The sequence below is a fragment of the Rhinolophus hipposideros genome (assembly GCF_964194185.1).
Source record: "Rhinolophus hipposideros genome assembly, chromosome: 7".
Classification (NCBI taxonomy): Eukaryota; Metazoa; Chordata; class Mammalia; order Chiroptera; family Rhinolophidae; genus Rhinolophus; species Rhinolophus hipposideros.
Genome location: NC_138053.1, coordinates 2,842,791 through 2,870,479, shown reverse-complemented (window position 1 = coordinate 2,870,479; position 27,689 = coordinate 2,842,791). Strand labels below are relative to the sequence as shown.

The window sequence follows — 27,689 nt, the reverse complement described above, 5'->3', positions numbered from 1 at the left end:
ACCCCCGTATAACGCGGCACTTCTATAACATGGTTTGAGAATTGGTGAAAAACCCTTGTATAATACGGCATCCTAGAAAATGGCTTCACTCTAACACAGTTTGAGAATTAGAGAAATCCTCAAAGAACACAGAGTGTAATAAGAGCTTTTAAGAGCAAAAGATATCTCATTTGAAATTTTTCATTCAATGGATGTCGTATCAGATTTGACTACAGAATTTTAAAATTTATTAGAATTTTAAATCCATTTTGTTCATGGGGTATTAAGTTCAAAGGATGAAGATATCTTGTCAAACAAAACGCCCTTGGTTAATGGTGCTTAGTAATGATGACGAAGAAAACATTATTTAATACATATTAATATGTTATACTTTGGTGATATTTAATAAAGACATTTCTCTTATAAAAATATAATAGTATTTTTTTTAAAAAATTTTTTTTAAATCCCCTAATCCCCTTTTTTGTATTAGTTCTTTGTTTCGTATAACACGGATTCACATAACACGGCACTTTTGGAACCTAACAGCCGTGTTATATGGGGGTTACCTGTATAATATTTTACTGATAGCTTTCAAATGTAGTACCTCATTTTGATCTTCACAATACTCCTGTGTTATGGACTGTTTTCCCCTCCCCCCACCAATTCATATATTGAAATCTTAATTTCTAGTTTGATAGAATTAGGAAGTGGGGGGAATTTAGGAAGTGATTATGTCACGAGGGTGGAGCTGTCATGAATGGGATTAGTGCCCACATAAGAAGAGACAGGAGATGTTGGCATTTTTCTCCTTTCTGCTCTTCCTCTCTTGTGTCTGGAGCTCTGGTATGGGATCCTGAATCTAGGATTTAAAGATGTAATTTTGCTGTGTGGCCAGATTTTCTTTCTGCTTGCTCTTCCTATTTTGTTTCTGTGACTACCTCATTGCTTAACTCATTTAAATCTTCCCAAGTTTATCTGAAAGAAGATGAAGAGAAGAATGAGAAAAGGCAAAAACTTGTCAGGAAAAAAACCAACAAGAGGCACAAGGTGAAAAAGCCAGCAGAAGCATAGAGAATGTTCTAAAACCTTACCAGGAAATGAAATAGAAAAAACTGGAAGAGTGCTTTTACCAGGTGATGGATGAACCCTGGAAGTTAAAGAATGGTCATAAACTTAGGTATATTTGTGTGTCGAATGGCTAAGTGGTGTTTGGTGCATAAGAGCATATAACTTAGAGCCTTATAAAGCTCTAACATAACAGAACGCTTCAGTAAAGGGTGAGGAAGATTTGGTGCTTGAAAATGAGAGTCAGACATATTGTGAAACATCAAACAGAAGCAGCATAGAGGCCAAACTTGCATAAGCCTTTAACCAAAGTTTCACCACCTGCTGAATGGCCCACACAGAAGAAGGTTCCAGATTTACCTGAAGAACCTCCTGAAACCACTGAAGAAGTAAGCTTTTTTTTTTTTTTTTGAAAATTAAATACATCTCCTGTTTCCTTTAACATCAAGTCCTGTTTGACTGGATGATGAAGATTGGGTACCACACATCCCTATATTGCCTGTCATGCGGGGTTTCTGGTCCCACTCCCATTCTCGGTGGGTGGACAAAGTAAGGTGAGGCCAAAAAGGAACACCAATGGAGCTATGGATAGGGAATTCATACCACTATATTCTCGGTTGCGCCTGGTCAAGACAGAAATCCAAACGTCCTCCAGTACCCCAAAGAGGGGTCTTCCTGCACTCCAGTCTCGATGGTGGCCAGGTGAGATACAGGAAGTAGGATCCACATGACCTCAACCCGCAATCCACGCTTGCTAACCCCACTTCCTAGCCATAATCCGCCATCTGCCTCTGCCACCCAACTCCCTAGCATAGCCACAGCAGTTATATTAATGGCTAATGGCTAACCGGTAATAGCTGATGGCAACCCAGTCACAGCGGATGGCCATCTGATTACAGCTGATGGCCATCTAATAACTGAACCAGCACCTTTCCATGTGAGGCCGAGAGCCTGGAAACTGCTCACTGGGACTCTGTCCTTATACTGCCTTTCTGCTTCCTTTCTCAGAAGGCCTCTGCAAGTGCAGGGAGGGTGGTCACTGCAGGACATAGGAATAATTGAGGATACCGTACTCAATATGGAAGAAAAAGAACCAAACAACTAGTTAAGAAATGAGAACTATCTGTTCCATAAAATCAATTGTGCCATGACTTTACAGGACAATACAGGATTCACATTAAAATCTTGCCATACATTGACTGAGCTCAAGGCAGTAAACACATTAATGTTGATATCCATGGGAATATGTGGACATAAACGATTAGAAAAGGAGTGCTCTCTGCATATAATAATGTTTGGAATGTGCCATTTTATAGTGTAATAAATGAAAACTAGGTAAAAATGTGTATACAATAAAGCACTCAATAATTTGTATTTTTCCTAGCTGGCATCATTTATTAGTATGTTGTAAAACAAAGTCATGTGACTTTGGTTTCTGCCCTTCTGTCCATTTTAACCACAGTGAATATTTCACAATTTAGTGAAACTCTTCAAAGTTGTATAGGTAGGAATGTTTATTCTGTTGTATATCTAGAAATTAAAAATTTTAGAGGAGGCCGCTGGTTTGCTCAGTGGTTAGAGCATGGTGCTCATAACACAAAGGTCGCTGGTTTGATTCCCAAATGGACCAGTGAATTGTGTCCTCCACAACTAGATTGAAAAGAACGACTTGACATGGAGCAGATGGGTCCTGGAAAAATACACACTGTTTCCCAATATTCCCCAATAAACAAACAAACAAACAAACAAAAAAACCAACCAAACAAACAAAAGCTTTAAAGAATACTCAAAACTCTCTAAGGCTTTAAAGTTTTTTTTTTTATATTTTCTTTTTTTTAAATTAAAGTTTATTTGGGTGACAATTGTTAGTAAAGTTACATGGATTTCAGGTGTACAATTCTGTATTACATCATCTATAAATCCCACTGTGTGTTCACCACCCAGAGTCAGTTCTCCTTCCATCACCATATATTTGATCCCCCCAACCCTCATCTCCCACCCCCCAACCCCCTTACCCTCTGGTAACCACTAAACTATTGTCTGTGTCTTATGAGTTTTTCTTTCTCATTTGTTTGTCTTGTTCTTTTTTTTGTTTGTTTTTGATTTATATACCACATATCAGTGAAATCATAGGGTTCTCTGCTTTTTCTGTCTGACTTATCTCGCTTAGCATTATACTCTCAAGATCCATCCATGTCGTCACAAATGGTCCTATTTCATCTTTTCTTACCACCGAATATTATTCCATTGTGTATATATACCACAACTTCTTTATCCATTCATCTATCAAAGGACCTTTTGGTTGTTTCCATGTCTTGGCCACCGTAAACAAAGCTGCATTGAACGTTGGAGCACACGTGTCTTTATGGATAAATGTCTTCAGATTTTTTGGGTAGATACCCAGGAGAGGGATTGCTGGGTCATATGGTAATTCTATTCGTAATTTTTTGAGGAACCTCCACACTGCCTTCCATAGCGGCTGCACCAGTCTGCATTCCCACCAACAGTGTATGAGGGTTCCTTTTTCTCCACAGCCTCTCCAACACTTGTTACTATTTGACTTGTTGATGATAGCCATTCTAACTGGGGTGAGGTGATATCTCATTGTGGTTTTTATTTGCATTTCTCTGATGATTAGTGATGTTGAGCATGTTTTCATATGTCTATTTGCCGTTTTTATGTCCTCTTTGGAGAAATGTCTCTTTAGGTCCTCTGCCCATTTTTCAATTGGGTAGTTTGTTTTTTCGTTGTTGAGTTGCATGATTTCCTTGTATATTTTGGATAATAGCCCCTTATCGGAGGCACTGTTTGCAAAAATCTTCTCCCATTCAGTTGGTTGCCTCTTTATTTTGTAGATGGTTTCTTTTGCTGTGCAGAAGCTTTTAAGTTTTTTTTTAAGTTTCATATAGTCCCATTCGTTTATTTTAGCTTTTACTTCCTTTGCCTTTGAAGTCAGATTCATAAAATGCTCTTTGAACCCAAGGTTCATAAGTTTAGTACCTATGTTTTCTTCTACACAGTTTATTGTGTCAGGTCTTATACTTGTCTTTGCTGCATTTTGAATTAATTTTGGTACATGGTGACAGATAGCAGTCCAGTTTCATTCTTTTGCATTGGCTTTCCCATTCAGCCAGCACCATTTATAGAAGAGGCTGTCTTTTCTCCATTGTATGTTTTCTGCTTCTTTGTCAAAAATTATCTGTCCATATTTATGTGGTTTTATTTCTGGATTCTGAATTCTGTTCCATTGGTCTGTGTGTCTGTTTTTCTGTCAGTACCATACTATTTTGATTATTGTTGCCTTATAGTACAAGCTGAAGTCAGGGAGTGTGATACCTCCAGCATTGTTCTTTTTTCTTAAGATTGCTTTGGCTATTCGGGGTCTTTTGTGGTTCCAAACAAATCTGATGACTTTTTCATTCTATTTCTTTAAAATATGTTATTGGGATTTTGATGGGGATTACATTAAATCTGTATATTGCTTTGGGTAATATGGCCATTTTAACTATGTTGATTCTTCCAATCCATGAGCATGGAATGTCTTTCCATTTCTTTGTGTCTTCTTCAATTTCTTTTAAAAATGTCTCATAGTTTTCAGTATATAGGTCCTTCACATCCTTGGTTAAGTTTATTCCTAGGTATTTTCTTCTTTTTGCTGATATTGCAAAAGGTATCATTTGTTTTATTTCTTTTTCTGAGAATTCATTGTTAGTATATAGGAATGCAATGGACTTTGTAGCCAGCAACTTTACTGTATTCGTTGATTGTTTCTAATAGTTTTTTTGGTGGAGTCCTTAGCATTTTCTATATGCATCATGTTATCTGCAAAGACTGACAATTTAACTTCTTCATTCCCAATTTGGATGCCTTTTATTTCTTTCTCTTGCCTGATGGCTCTGGCGAGGACTTCCAACATTGTGTTGAACAGCAGAGGTGATAGGGGACAGCCCTGTCGTGTTCCTGAATGTAGAGCAAAGGGCTTCAGTTTTTCACCATTCATTATTAGATTAGCTGAGTGTTTGTCATATATGATCTTTATTATGTTATTTTTCTTCCGTACCTATTTTATTAAGTGTTTTAATCATAAATGAATGTTGTATCCTGTCAAATGCATTTTCTGCATCAATTGATATAATCATATGATTTTTGTCCTTTATTTTGTTTATGTGATGTATAAAATTGATGGATTTGTGGATGTTGAACCATCCTTGTGCCCCTGGGATGAACCCCACTTGGTCATGATGAATAATCTTTTTAATGCATTGTTGCATTCAATTTGCTAGAATTTTGTTTAGGATTTTTGCATCAGTATTCATCAGAGATATTGGTCTGTGATTTTCTTTTGTGTCTGTGTGTGTTATTCTTACCAGGTTTTGGTATCATGGTAATGTTGGCCTCATAAAATGAATTAGGGAATACTGTCTCTTCTGCAATTTTTTGGAAGAGGTTGAACAGGATTGGTATTAGATCCTCTTTGAAGGTTTGGTGGAATTCACTAGTGAAGCCATCTGGTCCCGGACTTTTGCTTTTGGAAAGGGTTTTGATGACTGATTCAGTTTTGTTACTGGTGATTTGTCTGTTTAGATTTTCCAGTTATTCATGGTTCAGCCTAGGAAGGCTATATGTTTCTAAGAACTTGTCCTTTTCTTCTAGGTTATTGAATTTGGTGGTAAATTCAGTAATTTGGGTATTGAATTTATAGTCCTTCATAGTATTCTTGGATGATGCTTTGTATTTCTGGGGCATCCGTGATGACTTCCCCTTTTTCATTTCTGATTTTGTTAATTAGTGTCTTCTCTGTTTTTATCTTAGTGAGTCTAGCCAAGTGTTTGTCAATTTTGTTAATCTTTTCAAAGTACCAGCTCTTTGTCACATTAATTTTTTTTATTGTCTTCTTGTTCTCTATTTTATTTAGTTCTGCTCTGATTTATAAATTTCCTTTCTTCTGCTGACCTTGGGTTTCATTTGTCCTTATTCTAGTTGTTTAAGGTGTAATGTGAGGTTATTTATTTGGGGTATTTCTTCTTTCTTGAGATAGGCCTGTAATGATATAAATTTCCCTCTTAAAACTGCTTTTGCTGCATCCCCAAAATTTGGTAGGATGTATTTTCATTGTCATTTGTTTCTATGTATCTTTTGATCTCTCCTAATTTCTTCTTTGACCCGGTCGTTTTTTTAAAAGTATGTTGTTTTATCTCCATGTATTTGTGGTTTTTCCTGCTTTGTTTTTGCAGTTGATATCCAATTTTAAAGCCTTGTGATGAGAGAATATGCTTGGTATGATTTCAATCTTTTTAAATTTGTGGAGGCAGGTTTTATGTCCCATTATATGGTCTGTCATTGAGAATGTTCTATGTACACTAGAAAAAAATGTGTAGTCTCATGTTTTAGGATGAAGTGCTCTATATATTTGTCAATTATGTCCATTTCATCTAATGTTCTTTTAGGGCTGCTATTTCGGTATTTATTTTCTCTTTGAATGATCTGTCCATAGCTGTCAATGATGGATTTAAGTCCCCTAGTATAATTATGTTTTGGTCAATTTCTCCCTTTAGTTTTGTTAGTAGTTGCTTGGTATATTTTGGTGCTTCCTGATTGGGGGCATAAATATTGATGATTGTTATGTCTTCTTGTTGTATAGTTTTCTTTACCATTATGAAATGTCCATCTTTGTCCCTTGTTATCTTTTTCACCCTGAACTCTGTTTCATCTGATATCATTATGGCTACACCTGATTTTCTCTGGGTACCATTTGGTTGGAGTGTCAATTTCCACCCTTTCACTTTGAGTCTATACTTGTCCTTGTAGCTGTGTCTCTGGAGACAGCATATGGTTGGGTTTAGTTTTCTGATCCTATCTGCTAATCTGTGCCTTTTTATTGGTGAGTTCAGTGCATTTACATTTAGGGTGATTATTGATATGTGAGGGTTTCCTATCATTCTGTCTTTAGTTTTTTGTAAGACTGTGTCTCCATTGTTTCTTTGCCTTTTTGTTTGTCTATTACTTCTGTGTGGTGGTATTCTATGATTTTTCCCACTGTTTCTTCTTTAATTACAGTGTATATTTCAGTTCTGGATTTTTTTTTGAGTGGTTTCCCTTAAGTTTATGTAAAAGAAAGTTTAATATTTAGAGTATTCCATTTTCTTCAGCACGCTTACTTTCTCCATTCCCATATTCCGGTTCAGGCTTTTACTCTCCCCCTTTTTATGTTTTCGTTGCCAGAAATTGTCCCTGTTGATGGTGGTCAAATAGCCTCCTTTTGTATTTCTTGCAGTGCAGGTCATGTATTAGAAAATTCCCTCAGCTTCTGTATGTCTGGAAAGGTCTTTATTCCTCCTTCATATCTAAAGGATATCTTTGCTGGGTATATTATTCTTGGCTCATAATTTCTCTTTTCTAATAGTTTGAATATTTGTTTTTATTCCCTCCTGGCTTGTACAGTTTCTGCTGAATAATCTGATGATAATCTAATGAGTTTTTTTTTTTTTTTGTAGGTTACCGTCTTCTTTTCCCTGGCTGCCTTGAGGATTCTTTCTTTGTCGTTGATTTTTGACAGCTTCAATACAATATACCTTGTAGAAGGCCTGTTGGGGTTGAGGTAATTAGGTGTTCTATTTGCTTCTTGGATTCAAGGATCCAGCTCTTTCCACAAGTTTGGGAAGTTTTCATTGACTATTTGTTTGAATATACTCTCTTTTCCCTTCTCCCTTTTCCCCTTCTTGTATGCCCATTATTCTTATATTGCTCTTTCTGATGGAGTCAGAAGGTTCTTGTAGAGTTCTTTTATTTCTTTTAATTCTTAAGTCTCTTTTTCTTCCATCCATGTCATTTGTAGTTTTCTGTCTTCGATGTCACTGATTCTTTCCTCCATCTCGTCAACTCTAGTACCTAAACTGGCTATTTCGTTGTTCATTTCTTCTATTGAGTTCTTATTCTCCAGAAATTTTTTTGGGGTGTTTTTTAAAATTTTAATCTTTTTGGTAAAATGTTCATGTTGTTCTTTGATTGTGTTTGTGAGTTTATTAAACTGCCTTTCTGTGTTTTTTTTGCATCTCATTGAGTCTTTTCAGAACTGCAATCTTGAATTCTCTGTAATTTAAGTCACACACTTCCATATTTTAAAGTTCATTTTCTGGAGACTTTTCATTTTCTTTTTGTGCTGTCTTGTTGCCTTGGTTATTCATGGCAGTTAATGATTTATTATTTCTCTTCCTAGACATCTACAAGAGGGGTTCTGCAACAGGTTGATAGGAAGAGGTCATTCTTTTGTTTTCAAGTACGTGTTGGTAGAGTGTTTTATTTTCTCTTTGACTGCAGCGTTTTTCTTCTCTCACACTGTAGTGTTATGTTTTCTCTGCACTATTCCAGGTTCTTATGCAGTGGGGAGATTTTCTGGAAGGTGGGCTTCTCCTCTGTTAACAGTTTTCTTAGGTCATAGGGCGCCTCATCCGTGTGTGTATTCAGAGATCTTTTGACGTTCCAAAGCTCTTCCTGCACCAGATTCAGAGCCCCTGTGTTTCAGCAGTTCTGTTTATTGCTGCAGGGATCTGCCCAGATAGGTGGGGATAAGGGCGGGTGAGTTGTGAGAGGTGGCCCAGAGCAATGGTGGCAACCACCACCACAGCTGGTCCTGTTTCCACAGCTCCCTCCTCTTTGCCATTACTAGTTGGTCTGTGAATCTGTGTCTGCGGAGCGCAGTTCTCAAAGCTGCAAATATTCTGTTGTTTTGGTCTGACACTGCTACTGTTCCGCTTCTAGCACTGAGCAGGTGAGGGTGGGGCGAGCTCTGGGAGGGTAGGGCGGGGGCGGCTAGTCTCAGTGCCTAAGGCTTCCGTTCTCTGCTCGGCAGTGAGGTCATAAACCACCGTTTTCAGCGTTCTTCCTTCAGTCTTTTCTCCTAGGTTTATGCCGTGAGCGTTGTGTTCAGCCGTGTTATATGTTGTCCCCTTAGCCCTGTGGGCCATAAATGGAGTGTTAGAAGTTGGATTTCTTCCCTCTCCTACAGCTGCAGTAGTTGTGGGATGCAGCGAGCTCGGAGCACTGAGCTAGGTCTGCGTCCTGTGCCCACGCGGCTCCGTCTCCACCCTTCTTCCTTCCCTCCTCTCCTGCTCGCGCAATTTGCCCACCTTTAGGTGAATTCAGTAGTGGGCTTCTTCGTCTTGCCTGTCTGCTGTGCACAGGGTCCTTTGTGGAGTTATGGTTGTTCGATTTGTTGTAAATTCTAGGGGAGATTTCCAGAGGCTCACCTCACGCTGCCCTTTTGATGACATCAGACGTAAAGTTCTTTTGATGGGTATATATTAATCTTAACTAATGTTTGAAATTCATATAATTTTGCCTTTATTGAATTGTAACATTTGCAAAGTTTTAGGTGTAGTAATATTTTAAAAAGTAAAACAATTAAAACTTTTTTTTTTTTTTAAACAAGACACAGGAGAGCTCGCGTGCTTTCTGCTCTCTACCATGGGGATGAAAGATAACATTTGCCTGCCAGGATTATGGTCCTCACAAGACACCAGATCTATAGGCACCCTGATCTTGCACTTACCAGCCTCTAGAACTATGAGAAATAAACCTGTTGCTTAAGCCACCCAGTCTGTGATAATTTGTTCCCAAACTAAGTCATCTTGTGAATGCATAGTGGTTCTTAATGTCACCTTTCTGTGAATGAAAAATTGAGTTGGGTGTGTTAAGTGCTTTGCCCTTTGTATGACATGCCTCTTGTTTCCGTACATCACTACATACCTAGGGAAATGCATGAATTACGGTGCTGCCTTTAGGAGTTTACTTTTATTTTGATTAGGGAGGGAAAACTGCTCAAAGGATGGACAGGCAGGTTTGGGGCAGACAATTTGGAGACCCTGAAAGTCAAGTGGAGATGTTTGGACCAGATGTGGGGGATCGTGGGGAACACTGCAGTGTTTGAGCAGAGGAGTTCTGGGACAAAGAGGGCCAGTGGTGTGCATGATGAAGGTAGGGCTCCGGGAAGAACAGGGGCAAGGAGAGCAGGTTGCGATGCTGGTGCAATGAGTGAGGGTCATATGATGAGCATGGTTGTAGAAATGGAAAGGAAAACAGATATTGGAATCTTTGCAAAGGAAGAACTGTGAGGACATAGGTGACAGGATGTAAGAGAGAAAAGAGACGGAAGGTCAAGGGTAGCCTCTTTATTAATTGTGGACACCTGTGCCTTTCACTGTACCTGCCACATAGCGATCAATGAATGTTAGTTGAAATACTGAATGGCGATGGGTAGAATGCTGAGGGGATGAAGCTTGTTTACAGTTCACTAAATTAACAGCCTCCTAACTTATGTGTGAATTGGGATCACTGTGAGGACAGTTTCTGGGTCCCACCTGAGTTTCTGAGTCAGTAGGTCTGGAGTTGGCCCCCAAATTAGATCTCTAACAAGTCACACTGATGCTGCTAGCACAGGGCTACACTTTGAGAATCAACTGTTCATAGTCCAGATGCCTTTATGAATTCCACTGTCTGCCCTTTATGCTTCAAGGCTGACTGTATAGGAATGTTTTTATCCAGTCTTGTGTGTTGGATTTGATTGTCAGAGAGGTATCTTTGGGATCACAAATCACAATTTAATATTTATCAGAAATTTACTTTATTATTTCACTTAAACCTAGAACCTGGTTTCTGGAGCCTCTCGGGTAACATTTTGAGAGCACTGTATGTTCTGCCACAAATTCTTTGTGAGCAAATGAGGAGGCTTTCCACGTGTTACTGCAGACCCTGTGTCCTGGGAGGGCAGAGCTGGCTGGCTCCAGCAGCACACACATTGGGAGGTCCTCCTGGGATTACATTATGTTCATTAGCTAATTTGCTAATCATGCCATCATGTAGCATTGGGTAGCACAACCTGCACCTCTTGCCAATATGCTGGGGTCTTCTTGGGTTTCTGTTTGGTTTGCAAAGAAAAGAATGTTTATGTAAATGAACCACTTCATGTTTTCAGACTTTGCAAGCTGGGCCTTTGGTTGCAGAGGATAATTGTTTCTTAGAACAAGCTACTTCGTGCCAGTGAACTGTGTGGGCTGTTGAAGAATTGTGGACCTGGTGGAATTTAGTGATGTGAAGAGTGAGGAGGTTCAACTTTTTAATTTAGTGTCAGTTCCTGGCAGACACAGTGCCTGAGAAGGTGACAGGGACCTGGCTGCCTTTGTCTTTTCTCAGGGAAATGAGCCTGAACACTTGGGAGCATGTTCACTCTAGTTGGGCATTTAACCATTTCATCCCTCTGGTCCCATGTGGCTGACGGCTTGGCTGTCCTCACACCCTTCCCCCCAGACCAGGTCTTGAAGACAGGAGAGTAACCCTGAGCAACACCACTGGCGTGCTGTGACACGCTGCTGTTCCCCCCAATTACTCCCTATTCACCCAGACGGCATGTGCTTTACAAAGGCCCTCAGTGCAGAGTTTTGAGATCAGGGCCCCTCCGGGGACTACTGAATTCCTCCCAGGGACTTTTCCCTTGTGCTTTCCCCAGGTGAGAGTTCATTCTGGGAGTTACTTGCCAAGACCCTGACGTCTGACCCTTCGAGGATGTCTTGCCACCCCATCCCCCAGGCCAGAGTCCAGTGTCTGCTGCTTGTCTGTGAAAACCAGCATACAAGGCAGTGGCAGCAACAACTACACCCTGACTAAGAACTGCCACATAGTGTGTCATGGGCTGAATTGTGTCCCCCCCGCCAAGAGTCGTGTGTTAAAGTCCTAACTCCTAGTATCTCAGAATGTAAGTATATTTGGAGATAAGGTTTTTAGAGAGGTAATTAAGTTAACATGAGGTCGTTAGGGTGGGCCCTACTCTAGTACGACTGGTGTCCTTATTGGAAGGAAATCTTGACACAGAGGAAAGCCCTTGTGATGACATATGAGAAGGCAACCATCTGTAAGCCAAGGCGAAACCAACCCTGCTGACACCTTGATCTCAGACTTGCAGCTTCCAAAACTGGGAAAATAAATTTCTGTTGTTTAAGCCCTCCAGTCTATGGTACTTTGTTAGGCTTCCTGGCAAACTAATACACATCGTATGTGGTAACCATGTCCTTTGGGTGACTTCATATTTCCTCTCTTGGGTGCTGTGGCCTAATTGCGATTTTCCTCAGCTCTGGCCCTTAGACTTCCGTAGAAAGCTTATAATCAGATGCAGCCCATCTGCTGTGTGTCTTAATGACACATACTTTACCTCAGAAAAATCCTCCTCAGTTTTGCTCAGCCATCTAAGAGACTTACTCTCTTAGGATAGTCTCGGTTGGGTTAGATACTGTCATCTGTAACTAAAATTGCCAACTCCCTGGCCCAGTTGTCAGAATTCCCTTCCCTCTCTCAAGATGAAAAACAGCTGGTTATGTAAAAAGGGTCATGGATTTACCTCCTTCTTGGCTTTCCTGTGTGGTGGGTAGTATTACAGACCCATGTTACATTAGTCTACGTGTAGTCACACCTGTAAATGTTGTCAGTTGGTGTTAATTGGAATTGTCAATTAACTCTTACAGCAGTACTGAAAATTGCATGAGAAACAATGGAGGGAGTTTATGGCAGAGCATAAAAGTTCTGAATGTGGAATCAGTCTGCCACACAAACTGTGAAACCTGGGGCATTATCCAATCTGTAATTCAGTTTCTGTGTCTTCAAATGGGAGTAATAATTGCAGTCAGTCATTGTGCAAGTGATGAGGCACAGGCTCTACCTGGAGTGAACACTCAGGAACGCTTACCCTGTTTCCCTGAAAATAAGACCTAGCCGGACAATTAGCTCTGATGCATCTTTTGGAGTAAAAATTAATATAAGACCCTGTCATGCAGAGTGTCATGTGGGGTCTCTGGTCCCGCTCCCCACATAGGAACACAGGACATGGTGAGGCCAAAAAGGAACATCCACGGAGCCATAGGTGGGGGAGTCAAACCACTATAGTCTCACTGGTGGCTGGGTTGGTCCACATGACCTGCAACCTGCTGTCTGCTTCTCTGTCAACCAACCAACCCCACTTGCTAGCTGCAATCCACCCTGCTAATTGCAGTCTGCTGTGCTAACTGCAATCCGCGCTTGCAGGCTCAGCCACCATCTTCTTGCTAGCCCCCATTTGCTGCTAGCGTAGCCACAGCAGTTATATTAGTGGCCAATGGCTCACTGGTTACAGCTGACAGCCAACTAGCCACAGCTGATGGCCATCCAATCACAGTTGATGGCCATTTACTACCTGAGCCAGCACCTTTCCACATGAGGCTGAGAGCCTGGAAACTGCCCTCCTGGCTCTGTCCCCACTGACCCAGTCTTATATTATACCTGGTCTTATAGTAAAATAAGACTGGGTATTATATTATATTACATTATATTATATTATATTATATTATATTATATTATATTATATTACATTAAAGACCTGCTCTTATAGTAAAATAAGACCAGTCTTATATTAATTTTTGCTCCAAAATATGCATTAGAGCTGATTGTCCGGCTAGGTCTTACTTTGGGGGAACACGGTGTCATGCAGGGTGTCATGCGGGGTCTCTGGTCCCGCTCCCCACATAAGAATGCAGGACATGGTGAGGCCAAAAAGGAATACCCACAGAGCTATAGATAAGGGAGTCATCCCACTATATTCTTGCTGGCGGCTGGGTTGGAAAAACAGGAAATAGGAGCCACACTGTTTGCAACCCTCATTGCTCCGCTTGCAGGCTCAGCCACCATCTTCTTGCTAGCCCCCATTTTTGCTAGCGTAGCCACGGCAGTTATATTAGTGGCCAGTGGCTCACTGGTTACAGATGACGGCCAACTAGCCACAGCTGATGGCCATCCGATCACAGTTGATGGCCATTTACTACCTGAGCCAGCACCTCTCTATGTGAGGCTGAGAGCCTGGAAACTGCACTCCTGGCTCTGTCCCCACACATGGTAAGTTAGCTCTTAGGATTATTACTTTTAGAGTAAAGATCTCTAGGATAATTCCAGATTCCTGTGTGCCCTTCGAATTACAGAAATATATTAGATAATGGTGGTTATCTAATCTAAATTTTATGTTAACTACCTATTTAGGTTCTCCAAAAATGGTAATCTGTGTAAAGCTGGTTTTTGAACAAAGAGAATTTTCTGCTTCTCTTTTGGTCTAAGTCCTTAGATTTATATTTTTTGGCTGGCTAACTCTCTTTTGTTATTTTAAACCAGAATCTAAAATTGCATCTCTCTCCATCCCCCACAGGAAGAGGGAACACTTAACCTACTTGGGTTGGATTCTAGGACCCGATGGGTCCAGGATTATGATGGGTTGGGTCATGGATTGTGAAAACCTGTGCCTGAGAGTGTGGCTGCTTTGCTTTCTCTCACAGGTCCTGCTGCCCTAAGCTGAACTGGGCCCTGCTTCCTGGGGTGGCCCAACTATCTTGACATGTTTGCTCTTCTCCTGTGGGCACTCCATGACTTCATATTTTATGCGGAGAGTGTAAGAACTCATGTTGGGTTTGGTCTTAGAGCATGGGAGGGGCCCTGGAGCTTGATCATGAGCCTCATGCATCAACCGGATTTCACTTCACATTTGCCATTGCTTCTTGGGTGCTCATCAATCTTGGAAGCATGATGGAAAGAAGGGGCGATCAGCTTAATACCATTAAAACCCCAAACTCAGCACCCCAAAAAGGGATTCATAGCTGTGAGTTCCCTAGCCAGTACCAAAATGGGAGTGGGATTTGAGCCTGTGCAAACAAACTCAGCTACCTGGTCATGGAAGTGAAGATTGATGCTGTAATGGGAAAATAAATAATTTCCCCAACTCAAAGGCTGGTCTTGCTGCAACCTGCAACTCTTTTTCTCAGACAGAGCCTGTATTTCTCTTATTTTCTTTTTTCTCCCTAAAGGTAAAGACACAAGCAGACAGTGGGCCCCCACCTCTGCTACCCATTCCCTTTCCCATTTTCTCTGGATTTTGTATCTAAAGCAAAGCTTAAACCTCTTGACAGATGGACTCAGCCACACTGTCAGAAGATGGTGCAAAAAAGAGAGGACATCTCCAAGTCTTAGCAGATAACATTTAAATTATTAATTCATCAATAAGATCTAGGATAAAGACACAGAGAGACTTGCCATAGACAGGTAAGAATCTCTCCTGAGTTATGCTCCCGTTTGTCTGCTGTGTTTATTTTGATCATTCTTGTTAGTTTTGCTCAGTAGTTTTGTTTTCAAGGAAGCCATAAAAATAAATTGTTTCCTAATATAACTTTTTACCCATCTATTTTCCATTGTGGAATTCTTTATTGTTTTGAGAGTATAGTTTGTACATAAAAGTCAGGAGGTGCTGACCTGCAAGTAGGTTGCAGCTGTCCGGGTCCGTCGTGGGAAACTGCTGGGATCGTGCTGCGTGTTGGGGACCACATACCTTTATATGTTGAAATGTCTGCAGCAAAGGTTTGGACACAATCCTGGCCCCTGGACACAAGTGCATCTCACCAGAAATGGGCCCAGGGAGAGTGAGAAGGTAGGTTTTTCTGAGGGGCAATCTAGTTTAAGTGCAAAATACACCTTAGTTTATGAAGTGTGTGTGTTTTGATTCATGCCCCACAGCTCTTGAAGAAAAAAAAAATGAAGTTTTGCGACAAGAAAGAGAAGTCTGCACACAAGGGTTTGGATCTCCTTGGGTGAGAGCTTTTCTCATGGTCCTTCACGCAGACCTTCCTGCCAACAGAGGCTGTGGGGTAGTCTGTCTGACGTGTGGGCCCCAGAGGATCGATGACACTGCAGTCTCCATCCCTGGAGAGGAGGGGCCATCAGAGAGAAATCTTGTGCATGAGAGCTGAGCAGTCAGTGTGTACAGTGGTTAGTATAGAAAAGCAGCAGGGATGTGTGTCATTGGTGCTGTGGCATGCTCTGAGGCGGCCCGGCACGCAATGTCTTTGTGGGGTGTTGGGGAATAGGTGGCCTGGCCTCACCTCTGCCTCAACCACAGTGTCTTTGCTTTGAGCTGTTTCCATGTGGGGCCTGCCCCATAGAACTACTTGAACAAAGACTGTGCAGGTACACCTCGTTTTATTGCACTCTGCTTTATTGCACTTCACAGATGTTGTGTGTTTTACAAACTGAAAACAAGACCCTCCACCGGCAAAAAGATTACTACTCCTTTATTGCAGTACTTGCTTTATTGCAGTGGTCCGGAACCAAACCCATGATATATCTGAGGTATGCCTGCAGATGAAATAAGGTTAAAAACCAAGTCTTCTGAGCAATCCCCAGAGGCCCGAGGCTTGGTCATGAGGAACAGCTGGTCATTAAGAAAAAGCAGCTGCACAAGATGAGCTTGAACTTGAATTTCAAATGTGAAGCTAAGAATGCAGACTGTCCAAAGAGAAGAGATAGTAGACCCAGTTTAGAGCTAAGATTCTTTCTGTTTGTTGGAAAATTTTTTTTTGGCATTTCAAAATTGAGGTGTAATTTACATATAGCGTGAAATGCACAGATCTTAACTGTAGAGTGTGATCAGTTTGGACAAACCACATACACTTGTGTAATTCACACCCCACCCATATACAGAACAGTCCATCACCCCAGAAAATTCTATTTCACCCCTTCTCAGTCAACCCTCCACGTCCACCAGAAACAAGCACTATTCTGATCTTTTTCACTGTAGATTAGTTTTGCCTGTTCTAGAACTTCACAGAAATGAAATCGTGCAGTATATATTCTTTTGTGTCTGTTTTTCTTCTTCACCCAGCATTGCATTTATCTTTGTCAGGGGTCTGCAAACTTTTTTATTATTATTATTTGTTTAGCCTTTTTATTTATTTTATTTTAAAAAGATTTTTATTAAAAATATAGCTAACATGCAATATTATATTAGACAGCCAGTTGCCTCCTGCCACCTGCCGGCTCCCTTAAGGTTCAGCCACTGATAAAGCCTCATGCGATACATGAATTGGGTGAGGCAGGGTCTCAGGGAGTCACTAGAGTGGGAGAGTTGTGGTCACCAGGTTAATATAGATTCTGGTTTGGTGCCAGTGCTGAGCCTGGAGCGACTTAGCAAAAGTCTCAGAGAACACCGAGGCCATTCACTGCCTGCCTGAGGCCTGTGGACTTTGATAGTGAGTTTTCTAAGAAAGAGTGCAATTCTGGAGGGGCTGGCTGCTCGCGGAGAAAGTGCCTCAGGTGGGGCGAGAGTTGGGTGGGGTGGGATCCCAGCTGAGTCAGCAGGGTGGAGCAGCGGAACTCACCAGTCCAATCAGCTTCAGATTTGGCCTGTGGGGGGCAGGCTCAATATAGGAAAGATGGTGCCTTCCTGCCGGCTGCATGGAAGGAGGACCTCTCCCTGGGAGAATGCCAATAGTCCTCCAGTTTTCCCCCTGAAGTCACACACTTCAGTCTGACCCCCCATATGTCTCCAAGGTCCCCCAAGTTACCGTCCTTCTGCTGGAGCCCAAGGTGGGTGCTTGCGAGTGATTGAGTGAGTCTGTGCGTGGTCTGTTTGATAGGGTGCCTGCATTTCCCTCAGCCTTCCTCCCTACCCGAAAGGTCAGAATCCCCACTGTTTTTCACAGCCAGTAGGGGCTCCTCTTCCCGGCACCAGTACTCTGGGCTGGGGAGCCTGGTGTGGTGTGTGGGGTCTCTCACTTCTTTGTGGGGGGTGGAACTCCATGGCTGAGATATCCTTCCTGATTCTCAACTACTGCAGGGAGGTTTGGGGCACATTTCGAGTTTCTGCCCCTCCTACCAGTCTTGACATGGCTTCTTCTTTATATTTTTAGTTGTAGGACTTCTGTTTGGCTAGACTTTAGATGGTTCTTCATCAAATTGTTCTATAATTTAATTGTAATTTTAATGTGTTCATGGAAGGACTCAAGCACAGTGTTTATCTACTTTGCCATCTTGGATCTCTGCAAACTTTTTCTTAAAGAAGCATGTAGTAAATATTTTAGGCTTACGAGTCACAACGTCTCTGACAATATGGAAATGACTGGATATGGCTCTGTTTCAATAAAACTTTATTTACAATGACAGGTGACTGGTCTGAAGGTATAATTTGCTGACCCATCATCTATGTTATTTTGATTATCAGGAGTTTTGTTCCTTCCTGTTGAGTAGTAGTCCATGCATTGATGTATCATAGATTATCCATTCATCCTCGTATTGATGGACACCCAGGCTGTTTCCAGTTTTTGGCTATTGTGAATAAAGCTACTACTACAAATGTTTTTGTGTAAGACTTGTATGCCTAAATTTTCATTTGTCCTTCATAAATACCAAGGAGTGGAATTACTGTCATAGGGTAGGTGTTTATTGAACTCTTAAAGACACCACTAGACAATTTTATCAAGTCACTGTACCAATTTAGACTTATGTCAACAACACAGTAGGTCTCTGGTTGCTCTTCATCCTCACCAGCATTTGATGTGATCAGTCTTCTTCCTCTTAGCCGTGTTAATGGGTGTGGAATGGTATCTCATTGTGCTCTGAATACATTTTTTTTTAAGAGTAATTAATTTTTTTTTTAAGGAGGTCACAGCTCTCAGTGTCCCATGCGGGGATCAAACTGGCAACCTTGGTGCTCCCAACACCACGCTCTAACCAACTGAGCTAACCAGCCACCCCTCTGAATACTTCTTGATTGGTGTGGTTCAGTCCTTGGCATGTCTTTGTCTCTGAGGTGGCTGGAGAGGCCACACCTGACACAGCTATCCACCTCCCAGGCTTTAAATAGCCTCTCTACACGGAGCATGTGTATACCCAGACTTTTTGACACAATGTACTTTGGTCTTTAATCATCATCTGCTTCACTTGCTCACATTAATCAGATTTTACACCGATACCCCCTTTAACTTTTTTGGTATAAACACCCCACTTTCTTGGCTCAGTTGAGTAGAGCTGGGAGAAGGATGTCAACAATGACATCATTTCTGGCTTTACATATGCCATGATCTTTCCTCCTTCAGAGATTAAGACCAGGCTGGCAGCCATTTATTGCAACACCCAGCCGATCCCTTCTTGCCATATGGTTGATTTTCCCCCGGGGATGAGGAGGAAGATTGAGAAAACAGACCCATATGCTGCTGGCTGTTCTGGTTGTGTTTGGACAGGGAGTTTAATTCATGTCAGAAAATAGTAGTATTCTTATTTCATTCATTTAGTTTTGCTTCTTCTATAAAAATAAAGAATGCAAGCTGAGAAATTAGCTACAGAAATAGCAAGAATAATAAAATAATGTGTTGTTGGTGCATGTGCAGTTAAAAAAGGAGTAATGTTTTACTTTCTTTTGGTGTGTATTGACAGAAAAAACATTGGCTTCTTGTATCAAAATGGTGTTTGAGATAGATAGCATTCTGGTATCCTCTCTTTTATTCACTAATAAAAATAACTCTGTGAGTATTTTTTTTGTCTTTGATTTTTGTTTTTTTAAATCATATGTGATGCCGATTTTAAAAAACACGGAATCTGATAGAAGATGTCATCAAAATGGTGGCGTGAGGTGAGCCAATGTAAAGCTCCCCTGGAATTCACAACTAATCAAATAATAACTCCACAAAGGACTGCCTGCAAAGCAGACAGGCAAGATGAAGAGGCCAACTACTGAATTCACCAAAGGTGGGCAAATTGCGTGAGCAGGGAAGAAGGGATGGGAGAAGTGCAGAGACGGAGCCGCGTGGGCGCAGGATGCAGACATAGCTCAGTGCTCTGAGCTCACTGCATCCTGGAAATACCACAGCTGCTGGAAACGGAAGAACTCGGACTGCTAGTGCTCCGCTTATGGCCCACGGGGCTGAGGGGGCAGCATGTAACACGATTGAACACAATGCTCACGGCAGAGACCTCGGAGAAAAGACTGAGGGAAGAATGCTGAAATGGTGGTTTAAGCCCTCACTGCCGAGCAGAGAACGGAAGCCTTAGGCACTGAGACTAGCCGCCCCCTCCCTACCCTCCCAGAGCTCGCCTTGCCCCCACCTGCCCGGTGCAAGAAGCAGAACAGTAGCAGTGTCAGATCAAAAGAACAGAATATTTGCTATTCTGAGAACTGTGGACCGCAGACACAGATTCACAGCCCAACTAGTTCCAGCAAAGGGGAGGGAGCTGTGGAAGCACGACTGGCGGTGATGGGGGGCACTGCCAATGCTCTGGGCCACCTCTCACAACTCACCCCACCCCTAGTCCCACCTATCTGGGCGGATCCCTGCAGGAGTAAACAGAACTGCTGAAACATACAGCTCTGAATCTGGTGCAGGAAGAGCTTTGGAACTTCAGAAGCTCTCCACATACCGACCACAGTGCTGCCTGTGACTCAGGCGAACTATTAACAGAGGAGAAGACCGTCTCCAAGGGAATCCCCCCATTCTTTGAGAAGCTGAAATAGTGCAGAGAAAACGTAGGACTACCGTGTGAGAGAAAAAAAAAGACTGAAGTCAGACAGAAAATAAAACATTCTACCAACAAGTACTGGAAAACAAAAGAGAGACCTCTTCCTATCAACCTAAAAAGGGGGAGAGTAAAGGCCTGAACCGGAATCTGGGAATGGAGAAAGTAAGCGTGCTGAAGAAAATGGAATACTCTAAATATCAAAGTTGCAGATGCCACTCCTGTAGATGTCTACAAAGAGAAATAATAAATCGGTAATTGCCATGAATAACCAAGGAAGCAAGACAGCTTAGAAAGAAAGTGAGAAGTCTCCATACAAGGAACTTAAAGATATGGAAATATGTGACCTAAATGACAGATAATTCAAGATTGCAGTTCTGGAAAAACTTAATGAGATGCAAGAAAATGCAAAAGGGCAGTGTAATGAACTCACAAACACAATCAAAGAACAACATGAGCATTTTACGAAAGAGATTGAGATTTTAAAGAGGACGCAAATATAATTTCAGGAAATTAAGAACTCAATAGAAGAAATTAAGAATGAAATAACCAGCTTAGGTAGTAGAGTTGACCAGATGGAGGAAAGAATCAGTGACATCGAAGATAGAAACCTGGATTTTACACAGATGGAAGAAGAAAGAGACTTGAGACTTAAAAGAAATGAAAGAACTCTACAAGAAGTTTCTGACTCCATCAGAAAGAGCAATATAAGAATAATGGGAAACCAGAAGAAGAAGAAAGAGAGAAGGGAACAGAGAATATATGCAAACAAGTTGTTGATGAGAACTTCCCAAACTTGTGGAAAGAACTGGATCTCGATTCCAAGACAAATAGAACACCTAATTACCTCATTCACAACAGGCCTTCTCTAAGGCACATTGTATTGAAGCTGTCTAAAATCAACGACAAAGAAAGAATCCTCAAGCAATCCTGGGAAAAGAAGACGGTAACCTACAAAGGAAAGCCCATTAGATTATCATCAGATTTTTCAGCAGAAACTCTGCAAGCCAGAGGGAGTGGAACCAAATATTCAAACTATTAGAAGAGAGAAATTATGAGCCAAGAATAATATATCCAGCAAAGATAACCTTTATATATGAAGGAAGAATAAAGACCTTTCCAGACATACAGAAGCTGATGGACTTTTCTAATACACGACCTGCACTACAAGAAATACTAAAGGAGGCTATTAGACCACTATCAACAGGGACAACTTGTGGCAACCAAAACATAAAAAGGGGGAGAGTAAAGGCCTGAACCGGAATCTGGGAATGGAGAAAGTAAGCGTGCTGAAGAAAATGGAATACTCTAAATATCAAACTTTCTTTTACATAAACTCAAGGGTAACCTCTCAAAAAAAAAATCCAGAACTGAAACATATACTGTAATAAAAGAAGAAACAGAGGGAAACATCATAGAATTCCACCACCCAGAAATAATAGACAAGAACAAAAAGCAAAGAAACAATGAAGACACAGCCTTACCTGAAAACTAAAGATAGAGTCACAGGAAATCCTCACATATCAATAATCACCCTAAATGTAAATGGACTGAACTCACCAATAAAAAGGCACAGAGTAGCAGATTGGATCAAAAAACTAAACCCAACCACATGCTGTCTCCAAGAGACACATCTCAGCTACAAGGACAAGCATAGACTCAAAGTGAAATGGTGGAAATTGACACTCCAAGCAAATGGTACCCAGAGAAAATCTGGTGTAGCCATAATGATATCAGATGAAACAGACTTCAGGGTGAAAAAGGTAACAAGAGACAAAGATGGACATTTCATAATGGTAAAGGGGAATATACAACAAGAAGACATAACAGTCATCAATATTTATGCCCCCAATCAGTGAGCACGAAATATGTCATGCAACTACTAACAGAACTAAAGGGAGAAATAGACCAAAACACAATTATACTAGGGGACTTAAATACATCATTGACAGCTATGGACAGGGACAGATCATCCAAAGAGAACATAGATAACGAAATAGCAACCCTAAATGACACATTAGATGAAATGGACATAATTGGTATATATAGAGCACTTCATCCTAAATCATCAGACTATACATTCGTTTCGAGTGTACATGGAAAATTCTCAAAGATAGACCATATATTGGGACATAAAATAGGCCTCACCAAAATTAAGAAGATTGAAATCATACCAAGCGTATTCTCTGATCACAAGGCTTTAAAATAAACACAAATACATGGAGATTAAAAATAAAAAAATACTCTTAAAGAACAACTGGGTCAAAGAAGAAATTAGAGGAGACATCAAAAGATACATAGAAACAAATGACAATGAAAATACATCCTACTAAAATTTATGGATTGCAGCGAAAGCAGTTTTAAGAGGAAATTTTATATCATTACAGGCCTATCTCAAGAAACAAGAAAAATCCCAAATAAATAACCTCATGTTACACCTTAAAGAACTAGAAAAAGAAGAACAAGTGAAACCCAAAGTTAGCAGAAAAAAAGAAATAACAATAATCAGCGCAGAACTAAATGAAATAGAGAATAAAAAGACAATAGAAAGAATTAATGTGACAGATTTGGTTCTTTGTAAAGGTTAACAAAATCGACAAACCCTTGGCTAGACTCACTAAGATAAGAAGAGAGAAGGCACTAATTAACAAAATCAGAAATGAAAACGGGGAAGTTATCACGGACACCGCAGAAATACAAAGGATAATCCAAGAATACTATGAAGGACAATATGTCACCAAATTCAATATCCTAGAAGAAATGGACAAGTTCTTAGAAACATATAGCCTTCTTAGGCTGAACCACGAAGAACTGGAAAATCTAAACAGACAAATCACTAGTAACGAAATTTAATCACTCATTCAAAATCTTTCCATAAGCAAAAGTCCCCGACCCGATGGCTTCACTAGTGAATTCTACCAAAGCTTCAAAGAGGATCTAATACCAATCCTGCTCAAACTCTTCCAAAAAATTAAAGAAGAGACTGTACTCCCTAATTCATTTAGTGAGGCCAACATTACCGTGATAACAAAACCTGGTAAGGACCACACAAAAAAAGAAAACTACAGACCAATATTTCTGATGAATACTGATGCCAAAATCCTAAACAAAATTGTAGCAAATGGAATACAACAATGCATTAAAAAGATTATTCACCACGACCATGTGGGGTTCATCCCCGGGGCACAAGGATGGTTCAACATCCACAAATCCATCAATGTGATACATCACATGAACAAAATAAAGGACAAACATCATATGATTATATCAATTGATGCAGAAAAAGCATTTGACAAGATACAACATCAATTTATGATTAAAACACTTATTAAAACAGGTATAGAAGGACAATACCTTTACTTAATAAAGGCCGTATATGACAAGCCCTCAGCTTATCTAATAATTAATGGTCAAAAACTGAAGTTCTTTGCTCTACATTCAGAAACACGACAGGGCTGTCCCCTATCACCTCTGCTTTTCAACATAGTGTTGGAAGTCCTTGCCAGAGCAATCAGGCAAGAGAAAGATATAAGAGGCATCTAAATTGGGAATGAAGAAGTTAAATTATCCCTCTTTGCAGATGACATGATGCTATCTGTAGAAAACACGAAAGACTCCACCAAAAAACTATTAGAAACAATCAACGAATGCAGTAAAGTCCATGGCTATAAAATCAAAGTACAAAAGTCCATTGCATTCCTATATACTAACAATGAAATATCAGAAAAAGAAATACGAAAAGCAATTCCCTTTGGAATTTCAGCAAAAGAATGAAGTACTTAGGAATAAACGTAACCAAGGATGTGAAGGACCTATATTGTAAAAAGTATAAGACGTTTTGAAAGAAATTGAAGAAGACACAAAGAAATGGAAAGACATTTTGTGCTCATGGATTGGTAGAATCAACATAGTTAAAATGGCCATATTACCCAAAGCAATATACAGATTTTATGTAATTCCCATCAAAATCCCAACGGCATTTTTTAAAGAAATAGAACAAAAAGAATCACCAAATTTGTTTGTAACCACAAAAGACCCCGAATAGTCAAAGCAATCTTAAGAAAAAAGAACAATGCTAGAGGTATCACACTCCCTGACTTTAGCTTGTACTACAGGGCTACAATAATCAAAACAGCATGGTATTGGGAGAAAACAGACACATAGACCAATGGAACAGAATTGAGAACCCAGAAATAAATCCAAATAAATATGGACAGATAATTCTTGACAAAGAAGCTAAGAACATACAATGGAGGAACGACAGCCTCTTCAACAAATGGTGCTGGGAAAATTGGAAAGCCACGTGCAAAAGAATGAAACTGGACTGCTATCTGTCACCATGTACCAATATTAATTCAAAATGGATCAAAGACTTAAGCATAAGACCTGCCACAATAAACTGCATAGAAGCAAACATAGGTACTAAACTTATGGACCTTGGGTTCAAAGAGCATTTTAAGAATTTGCCTCCAAGGCAATGGAAGTAAAATCTAAAATAAACGAATGGGACTATATGAAACTTAAAAGGTTCTGCACAGCAAAGGAAATCATGGACAAAATAAAGAGGCAACCAACTGAAAGGGAGAAGATTTTTGCAAACAGCAAACAGTACTTCTGATAAGGGCTTATATCCAAAATGTAAAAGCAACTCATGAAACTCAAAAATATAAAAAACAAACAACCCAATTGATAGAGGACCTGAAGAGACATTTCTCCAAAGAGGACATACAAATGGCAAACAGACTTATGAAAAAATGCTCAACATCACTAATCATCAGAGAAATGCAAATAAAAACCACAATGAGATATCACCTCACCTCAGTCAGAATGGCTATCATCAACAAGACAAATAGTAACAAGTGTTGGAGAGGCTGTGAAGAAAAAGGAACCCTCATACACTGTTGGTGGGAATGCAGACTGGTGCAGCCGTTATGGAAGACAGTGTGGAGGTTCCTCAAAAAATTACGAGTAGAATTACTATATGACCCAGCAATCCCTTTCCTGGGTATCTACCCAAAAATTCTGAAAACATTTATCCATAAAGACACGTGCTCCAATGTTCATTGCAGCTTTGTTTATGGTGGCCAATACATGGAAACAACCAAAATGTCCTTCGATAGCTGAATGGATAAAGAAGTTGTGGTATATATACACAATGGAATACTATTCGTCGTTAAGAAAACATGATATAGGAACATTTGTGACAACATGGATGGATCTTGAGAGTATAATGCTAAGCGAAATAAGTCAGACAGAAAAAGCAGAGAATGATCTCATGATTTCACTGACATGTGGTATATAAACCAAAAACAACAAAATAACAAGACAAACAAATGAGAAACAAAATCTCATAGACACAGACAATAGTTTAGTGGTTAACAGAGGGTAAGGGTGGTGGGCGGTGGGAGATGAGGGTAAGGGGGTTTAAATATATGGTGATAGAAAAAGAACTGACTCTGGGTGGTGAACACACAATTGGATTTATAGATGATGTAATACAGAATTGTACACCTGAAATGTATGTAAATTTACTGACAATTGTCACCCAATAAATTTAAAAAATAATAAGAAACCTGAGGGTCATATGAATATAATAACTTGCTTAATGTCACTTAGCTTGGGCTGTGGTCCTATTTGAATTTTGCAAATTCAACTTGAAAAATTCATTTGAAAAATTGCATATTCAATTAGAAAAATTGCTAATTTCTTGGTTTGTCATAAGATACTTCAGTGAATTTTTTCCCCCACCTTTGAAAAACGGATATAGAATCTTTAAAAAAAGTTTTTGGATACAGAGGGTCAAATACTGTTATTCTCAGGAAGGTACAATATTGGAATTGGAGGAGAGAGAAGGGACACATATGTTTTGGGGAAGTAAAGTCGATATAGAGATTCATTCTTGTGATGAAACAGAGCCTGCCACTGTCATGGTGCTTACAAGTGGGGGACTGAGGTGGGGGCGCTGACATCCTTGGTACTGAGGAAGAGTTCTTATTCTCCATGTGTCCTGGCTAAGTCATTGAATTCCTCTGTGTTTCTGTTTTCTCATTTGTAGAATTAGTTTAGGATATTATCTTCTTTATTCTTTGCAGCTCTAAGCTTTACTCTTTACCTTAAGCTAATTTAGTTTCCTCCATTTTATTAGGTTGGTGCAAAAGTAATTGCGGTTTATAAGATTAAAAACAATTGCAAAAACCGCAATTACATTTGCACCAACCTAATAGTTACTCACTTGAATTGAAGAGTGACACTTTGTTAGAGTTACAAACACAACACTAGCACCCTTCAGCAGCCAGTGCTGTCTCAGTTTTGTATGGTCCTGTTGGAGGAAGGTCCTTAAGAAATTAAATGGATGAAGAGATGGGTGAGAGCCATCTGTTCATGTGGTTAGAGACACTATAATACCACTGGTGTCATTTTTGACTGTTGCACCATTGCAGGTCCCTGGAATGTGAGCTGATGTAGAAATGTGTTGGTTCATCTCTGGCCTGGGGCTGAGGGGGTAAGTGGGGAGATAAGAGTAGCTGATACGGGTTTTGCACATAGTCTCTGCCTGCCACCTGCTTAGCATTTGATGTACATTACCATATTGTATCTTCCTAACAGCTCTGTGCAGTGGGGACCATGATTAACTTCATTTTACACATGAATGCTTCCTAAAACCTTTAAATGATGCTCCCAAGGTGACAGAGCTGAACCTAGGTCCTCTAACTCTGGGGCCTGTGCTTGCAATCATCTTTTCATGAGTAGCCGTTACAAAATAGTAATGTGGATAAGCCAATATTTCCTAACATTGGTTTTGTCCTGACACTGTGCTGAGCACTGTGCATGTATTAGGAAGCGGTAGGAGGAGGGGCGGGTTGCTTGGCAGGGTGGGCCAGATCTAGGGCAGGGGACACACACGGATTGGTGCTCTGTTTTCTGAGATTCTCTATCTATTTGGCAGCCATTAATCATGGGCCCAAACTAACAGCCAAAGTGGTTTAAACCCCCTGTGATCCAGAGTGTGTTCTCTGACCACCTCCTTACCTCACTCTCTCACAGCTCGCCAGTATTCCCTGCCCTATGTTACCCAGGGCCAGGTACCAGACAAGTGTGACAGTCCCCATGCCCAGGCGTGCTGGAATTCTTCAAACCAGTCAACCCTTAGCTGTCTACCTGCCCTGCCTTGCCTTCCCTGCAGAGGCCCTAGTAATGGCTCTGGCCTAGGCTTTCCCTTCGCTCCTTCTGCCTCCTGACCAACTCCTGGTATGTCCCCAAGTGGCCCTGTATGGTGTGGCATCCCCCCTTCCCTCGGGAAATATACG

At 40.6% G+C, this 27,689-nt stretch overlaps 1 protein-coding gene and 1 pseudogene across 3 annotated transcripts in view; both read left to right on the top strand.

Annotated features, from left to right (window-relative positions):
- Positions 1 to 27,689, top strand: part of GALNT17 (polypeptide N-acetylgalactosaminyltransferase 17) — a 553,074-nt gene that overhangs the window by 42,344 nt on the left and 483,041 nt on the right. The window lies entirely within an intron of this gene.
- Positions 1 to 27,689, top strand: part of LOC308500152 (UBX domain-containing protein 8-like) — a 107,853-nt pseudogene that overhangs the window by 41,092 nt on the left and 39,072 nt on the right. The window contains exons 2-3 of the transcript in view: positions 762 to 1,164; positions 1,251 to 1,433. The product of the transcript in view is annotated as a UBX domain-containing protein 8-like (transcript). The remainder of the gene's footprint in view (positions 1 to 761; positions 1,165 to 1,250; positions 1,434 to 27,689) is intronic.